The following is a 5,961-nucleotide window of genomic DNA, read 5'->3' as shown; positions in this document are numbered from 1 at the left end:
TTTCTGATCTCTTTGCCTAGTCTCTTTCTCCTTCTGCCTCTGGCAGTTTCCACTGCTGATCCCTTTTCTTCTTTTTCTGGGGCCAGTCTTTTAGCATCCTTCAACAAGGTCATGCACTCAGTTAATCTATAAATGGTATCAGGCCATTAAGATACAAGTTAAGAGAAAGGAGGCTTAAACATCATCCTGCTTTACTTGTGCTTGTGCTTTGGTGTACTCGGAGACTTCTTCCTACCCTGAGACTTTCTATCTTCAACTTTTAAAAAAGAAAGACCCTTGGTCCGGCACAGTGGCTCACGCCTGTAATCCCAGCACTTTGGGAGGCCGAGGCGGGTGGATCACAAGGTCAGGAGATTGAGACCATCCCAGCAAACATGGTGAAACCCCATCACTACTGAAAATACAAAAAAATTAGCCGGGCGTGGTGATCGGCGCCTGTAGTCCCAGCTACTCGGGAGGCTGAGGCAGGAGAATGGCATGAACCTGGGAGGCGGAGCTTGCAGTGAGCTGAGATCGCGCCACTGCACTCCAGCCTGGGCGACAGAGCGAGACTCTGTCTCAAAAAACAAACAAACAAACAAACACCCTCTCCCACTATAGGAGCAATACATATTTATTAATGAAAAATGGTAAAATACAGAAAAACATTTTACAAAGTACTTATAGTCTTATCACCCAATGAAAACCACAGTTAATATTTTGGTATATTTCTTTCCAGTATTATTTTTTCCTACATGGATTTTTAAAAATTGTAATTACATTGTACATACAATTTTGTATTCTTGTTTTTTCCTCAACATATAAGCATGTATTCAAATGATTACACAGGTTCATAAATATAACTTTTGTGCATGTATAATATTCTATCAGTTGGATGTACCATCGGTTAATCATTTCTGAATTTTTAGCCATTTATCTTCCTTCTTTTTTGAAAAAATAGAGATGGGGTCTCGCTCTGTTGCTCAGGCTGGTCTCGAACTTCTGGCCTCAAGAGATCCTCCTACGTTGGCCTCCCAGAGTGCTGGGTTTACAGGTGGTGAGCCACCACACCCAGCCCATTTATCTTGAAGTGGTATTAAAATGAGGATTTGTACAAGCATTACCAGGGATCTATGTTAAGCACATATAGATTGTCCCAAAACAGCAATTGCCTATGTAATCACTGGAAAATGATAGTTCAATGAAAGCAGCAGGTTTTCAGTGAATGGTAGATTTCTCCATAAAGTTTAAGAGTAGTGAATTTTATTTACTTTTTGTTTTTGATTTTTTTTTTTTTTGAGACGGAGTCTCACCCTGTCGCCCAGGCTGGAGTGCAGAGGTGCGGTTTCGGCTCCCTGCACCCTCCACCACCCGGGTTCAAGTGATTCTTCTGCCTCAACCTCCCGACTAGCTGGGACTATAGGCATGCGCCACCACACTCGGCTAATTTTTTTTTGTATTTTTAGTAGAGACAGGGTTTCACCATGTTGGTCAGGCTGGTCTTGAACTCCTGACCTCAAATGATCTGCCCACCTCGGCCTCTCAAAGTGCTGAGATTACAGGCATGAGCCACTGCACCCAGCCCGTTTTAAATTTTTAAAAATGAGAGGGGGGGAGGTTCTCACTATATTGACCAGGCTAGTCTTGAACTCCTGAGCTCAAGCGATCCTCCCACCTCAGCCTCCCAAAGTGCTGGGATTACAGGCATAAACCACCACACCTGGCCAAGAGTAATGAATTTTATAGTAGTGTCAGGACCTCCCTCTCTATTATGGAGTCCTGGTGTAGTAGAAAGAAAAAAAAATACTTTGGAATCAGACATTCTTTCCTTTATTCAATAAATATTGATTGAGCATCTATTGTGTGCCAGGGACTGTAAATACACTAATAAGAAAAACCAGGCCTGGCGCAGTGGCTTATGCCTGTAATCCCAGCACTTTGGGAGGTCGAGGCAGGTGGATTGCTTGAGTCCAAGAGTTCAAGACAAGCCTGGACAACATGGAGAAACACCATGTCTACCAAAAATACAAAAGTTAGCCGGGCATGGTGGTGTGGGCCTATAGTCCCAGCTACTCTAGAGGCTGAGGTGGGAGGATTGCTTGAACTCAGGAGGCAAAGGTTGCAGTGAGTCAAGATCGTGCCACTGCACTCCAGCCTGGGCTACAGAGCGAGACTCCATCTAAAACGAAAACGATAACAAAAACAAAAACAAAACCAGCAAGAAAAAACCCAAGTGCTTCCCCTCATGGAGCACATAGTTTAGTGGAGTTCACAAGCAATCAAACAAGCAATTACGTATAGCACGATAAGTGCTAAGATGGGGAAATATGGGGGGCTATACATGTATAAAAGAAGAGATCTAATTTGAACTTGGGGGATCAGGAAGGCTTCCTGGAGAAAGTGGCATGTAAGCTTAGATGTGAAGGATGAGTAGGAGTTAGCAAGCTAAAGATACAGAGGGGACTGGGGAAGAGACTATGTGTTTTAGACAGAGGGAATAGCAAGTATAAGGTCTTATAAGTATGTGAGAGACTCTCTTTCATCTGAAGATGCCGTTATTTTGCCTTCATTCTTAAAGGATATTTTTACAGAATATAGTATACTAGACTGACAGTCATTTTCTTCCCGCCAATTTAAAGATGTTTTCCCACTGCCGTCTAGTCTCCATAGTTCCTGAGGAGAAGTCCATGGTAATTTGAATCATTGTATGCAATGTTGTTCTTCTCTGGCTGCTTTCAAGATTGTTTATTTTTTGGCTCTCAGCAGTTTTTTTTTTTTTTTTTTTGAGATGGAATTTTGCTCTTGTTGCCTAAACTGGAGTGCAATCTTGGCTCACTGCAACCTCCGCCTCCCGGGTTCAAGCGATTCTCCTGCCTCAGCCTCCTGAGTAACTGGGATTACAGACATGCACCACCACGCCTGGCTAATTTTGTATTTTTTGTAGAGACGGGGTTTCTCCTTGTTGGTCAGGCTGGTCTCGAACTCCTGACCTCAGGTAATATGCCCACCTCAGCCTCCCAAAGTTCTGGGATTACAGGCGTGAGCCACCATGCCTGGCCCGCTCTCAGCAGTTTAAACTGTGATTCAAGTAGGTGCAGTTTTCTTCATCTTTATTCTGTTTGAGCTTTGCTGAGCTTGAATCTGTAAATGTATACCTTTGCCAAGTTTGGGACATGTTCAACCATTATTTCTTCAAATAATGCTTCTGCCCTATTCTCTCTTTCTCCTCCTTCACACATATTTTATTTTATTTGAGACAGAGTCTCACTCTGTCGTCCAGGCTGGAGTGCAGTGGCACGATCTCAGTTCACTGCAACCTCTGCCTCCTGGGTTCACGCGATTCTCGTGCCTCAGCCACTTGAGTATCTGGGATTACAGGTGTGCACCACCATGCCCGGCTAATTTTTTGTATTTTTAGTACAGATGGGTTTTCTCCTTGTTGGCCAGGCTGGTCTTGAGCTCCTGGCCTCAAGTGATCTGCCTGCTTTGGCCTCCCAAAGCGCTGGGATTACAGGCATGAGCCACCACGGCCAGCCTCTTTCACACATATTTTAGACCTCTGATATTGTCTGAGACTCTGTTCATTTTTTAAAACTCCTCTCTCTCTCTCTTTGAGATTGAATACTTTTGATTATGATATATCTTCAAGCTCACTGACTCCTCTGTTATATTTCATTCTGCAATTAATTCCATACACTTAAATTTTCATTTCAGATACTGTATTTTTTAGTTCTGGAATTCTCATTTAGTTCTTTCCTATACTTTCTTTTTCTCTGCTGAGGTTTTCAATTTTTTCATTTGTTACCAGGGTATTTTTCTCTCCTCATTAAGCAATCTCATCTTTGAGTTAGCCTTCATTAATTGTCTTTTTCCTTTAGAATGGGTCACATTTTCCTAATTCTTCACATACAGTTGTCCCTTGGTATCCATGGGGGATTGATTCCAGGAACCCTCTTATGGATACCAAAATCTGAGGATGCTCAAGTCCATTATATAAAATGGTGTAGTTTTTGCATATAATCTACACATATCCTTTCATATATTTTATTTTATTTTATTTTATTTTATTTTTTTGAGACGGAGTCTTGCTCTGTCACCCACACTGGAGTGCAGTGGCGCGATCTCGGCTCACTGCAAGCTCCGCCCTCTGGGTTCACGCCATTCTCCTGCCTCAGCCTCCTGAGTAGATGGGATTACAGGCGCCTGCCACCACGCCCGGCTAATTTTTTGTATTTTTAGTAGAGACGGGGTTTCACCGTGTTAGCCAGGATGGTCTCGATCTCCTGACCTTGTAATCCGCCTGCCTCGGCCTCCCAAAGTGCTGGGATTAAAGGCGTGAGCCACCGCGCCCGGCCTCATATATTTTATTTTATTTATTGATTGATTGAGATGGAGTCTCACTCTGTCGCTCAGGCTGGCGTGCAGTGGCATGATCTCGGCTCACTGCAACTTCCGCCTCCCAGGTTCAAGCGATTCTCCTGCCTCAGCATCCCAAGTAGCTGGGATTACAGGTGTGTGCCACCACACCCTGCTATATATATATATATATATATATATATATATATATATATATACATAGACAGACAGATAGATAGATAGATAGATAGATAGATAGATAGATAGATAGAGATGGGGTTTCTCCATGTTGGTCAGGCTGGTCTCACCCTCCTGACCTCAGGTGATCCACCTGCCTCAGCCTCCCAAAGTGCTGGGATTATAGGCATGAGCCACCACACCCAGCCTCCTCTCATATATTTTAAATCGCCTTTAGATTACTTATTAATACCCAATACAATGTAAATGCTATGTAGTTTTTATACTTTATTTTTTATTTTTAGTATGTTTTTGTTGGTGTATTGCAATTTTTGTTGTTGTTTTCTGAATTTTTTTTTTTTGAGACAGAGTCTCACTCTGTCACCCAGGCTGGAGTGCAGTGGCATGATCTCAGCTCACTGCAACCTCTGCCTCCTGGGTTCAAGCAATTCTCCTGCCTCAGCCTTCTGAGTAGCTGGGGACTACAGGCATGTGCCACCATGCCTGGCTAATGTTTGTATTTTTTGGTGGAGACAGGGTTTCTTCATATTGCCCAGGCTGGTCTCAAACTTCTGACCTCAAGTGATCTGCCCACCTTGGCCTCCCAGAGTGCTGGGGTTACCGGCGTGAGCCCCTGCGCCCGGCCTGTTTTTTGAAGATTTTTGATCTGCAGTTGGTTGAATCCACAGATGCAGAACCCATGGATATGGATAACTGTATTGAGTAATTTTAGAGGGGTTCCTGGACATTGTGTATGTTATGTTGTGGAGATTCTGGATTCTGTTATATTCTCTGAGAGGGTAGATGTGTTTCTTTTAGCAGGCAATTAACTTGTTTAGATTCAAACTGTACTTTGCCTTGCCTGTGGTTAGTGGCAGCTCAAATCTTAGTTCCATTCTTTTAGTTTTAGATGGAAACTGCCCTGTGCATGCATAGTTGAGAACATGCCTTGGGGAAGAATTTATACAGGTAATTTAGGGCTCCTTTTCTCAGAATCTCTCCTTTCTTAGCTATCTCCTCACTTTCCAGAGACTGTGGTTGTCCCAGACTCTGTCCTCTGGTTCTTCAGCCTAGAAAGATAAGAATTTCCTAATGGACTTTCAGTGATGTGGCCAGTGACTGCAGCCTGACCTCAGGCTGAGGCCATAAAAAATGGGAAACTCACCCCATGCTGATCTCTTATTCCAAGTTCCAATTGCCCTCTGAAATCTGCCTGCTTTTGTGCACTCTCTGGAGCCTTCAAGTTGTGTGTGTGTGTGTGCGTGCACGCGCGTGCGTGTATCTGTGTGTGTGTGTGTGTATTTTTACCAGCGTTTACAGATGTTATCTATTGAGAACTTACTCCATCATACTGAGAATGGAAACTGTAAGAGATTCTCAGATGAGCTTACTTCATATTTTAGGGGTAAAATCATAGACCTCAACTTCTTTCTTTTTCACCTTAATATT

The sequence above is a fragment of the Nomascus leucogenys genome, chromosome X (assembly GCF_006542625.1).
Source record: "Nomascus leucogenys isolate Asia chromosome X, Asia_NLE_v1, whole genome shotgun sequence".
NCBI classification, from domain to species: Eukaryota; Metazoa; Chordata; class Mammalia; order Primates; family Hylobatidae; genus Nomascus; species Nomascus leucogenys.
This window is presented reverse-complemented; position numbering follows the sequence as displayed.